The following is a 1,647-nucleotide window of genomic DNA, read 5'->3' as shown; positions in this document are numbered from 1 at the left end:
GAGGAATGGCTGCATTGCTTCTGATAGCACAAGAACGGCCGGTTCGACGGCGTGCAATTCGTCGAGAACGAGTATTTCGTGACCGACCTCATCCGCTAGATGAGTACGATGATGTCGAACGATACCAACGATACCGCCTTGATCGGCAAACGATTTTGGATGTTATTGATGTTATTGGTGATAACCTTGATCCATTGACATTGCGAAACAATGCATTGCCAAGGGAACTTAAGGTTTTGGCAAGTTCTTTTCTGTACAAGTTCTTTTCTGTACGCGCGGTATTCATCCTTCATAACTGAGCACATGTTCTGCCATTTTTTCTGGGAGTCCTTGTTACTCCTTACCACGGTAGGATTTCTTCTATTCATGGCCTCGGTTATCTTAACCCATGCGTCATGCTTCTTTCTGTTTGAAACGGAGACAGAAAACTTTGATACGATGACACCAATATGCTTTTCATACTCTTTGCACAGCCAAAAATTTTCAGCATCACTGAAATTTTTCTTTCACTTCGTAGACGTAGTGTTCCCTGCCATGATGAAAGGTGGAAAATAATGCCGAAGGTCTTCCTATCGACTTAGAACAGCATTAAATAACAGCATTTGGTTTTGAACCCAGTTATGTAGTCCCGTCCTTATGTCATGGCACTCAGCCAAACCACAGAAACTGACACAATCGTGCAAGAAATGTGATCATTAACCCCAGCAACGGCCAGTCAAAACGGTTAGGTGTTATGCCTATATTTAGGTGTCACACTGAGTGAGGTGTAACACTTAAGGTCATTTATGAATACCGACATAAGTCTTAGTCCTAGGTAAGTGTCACACTTGGAGTTTAAGTGTACTTAACATAAGAACGTTTATGAATACGGGCCCTGGTGTCTGCAAGAATAAGGTTAGAGTTTGATTATTATGTGGCGAATGAAAATGTCAAACTCTGAGTGCAAATGGTGTATTAATGAAGCCTTATGTGTTGTGAATGAATTGAATTTGGTCTTTCTTTTCTAATAATTACATTAAGAACTGTTGTTTTTTTCTATTTTTCTCTCCTGTAAAATTTGACTTGACCTGGTTTGTTTTTGTGAAATAAATGGTGTTGCAAATTCAATTCTCTCTCTCTCTCTCTCTCGATACAGAGAAGATTAGCATGGCCCCTGCGCAAGGATGACACGCAAATTCGTGAAGCGTTCTCTCTCTCTCTCTCTCTCTCTCTCTCTCTCGTCTCTCTCTGTCGCCACCTATCGGCTGTCGGTGCGTTGGGTGTAGCGTCATGGCGGCTGTGAGCAACTGCTCTGTGTTTTGGTGAGTCCGTCGTGAGTTTTCCCCCCTCTCCTGCCCTCCCCTGCCCCCCCCTCCCTCTCCTTTTCCATCCTGTGTGCTTTGGCATTTGTTTTCATCTGTTCTACACCTTTGCCTTCGAGAGAGAGAGGATTGAGAGCGGGCCCATTGTGGCTGCGGCCTACTGGCGTTGACGGCGCGTTGTAAGCCATTTCTGTGCTTATAATGCACGTTTATTATTTACTTTAATTCGTTTATTTAGGTTTGATACCCTCTTGTCCGGCTCGGACAAGCGGGGGGAGGGGGGGGGGGGTATTTTCGCCGGAATGGCGAATGCGCGCTCTCGTCGCGATGACTTTGAAGGCTTAAC

General features: G+C 44.6%; 1 pseudogene; it reads left to right on the top strand.

Annotated features, from left to right (window-relative positions):
• The first annotated feature begins 1,126 nt into the window (after window positions 1–1,126).
• LOC137417131 (U6 spliceosomal RNA) lies at window positions 1,127–1,198 on the top strand (annotated as a pseudogene).
• Window positions 1,199–1,647: the final 449 nt, after the last annotated feature.

The sequence above is a fragment of the Myxine glutinosa genome, chromosome 2 (assembly GCF_964187855.1).
Source record: "Myxine glutinosa chromosome 2, kmMyxGlut1.1, whole genome shotgun sequence".
In the NCBI taxonomy this organism is placed as follows: Eukaryota; Metazoa; Chordata; class Myxini; order Myxiniformes; family Myxinidae; genus Myxine; species Myxine glutinosa.
Note: the sequence above shows the minus strand (reverse complement) of the source record. Positions and strands in the feature narration are given on the sequence as shown.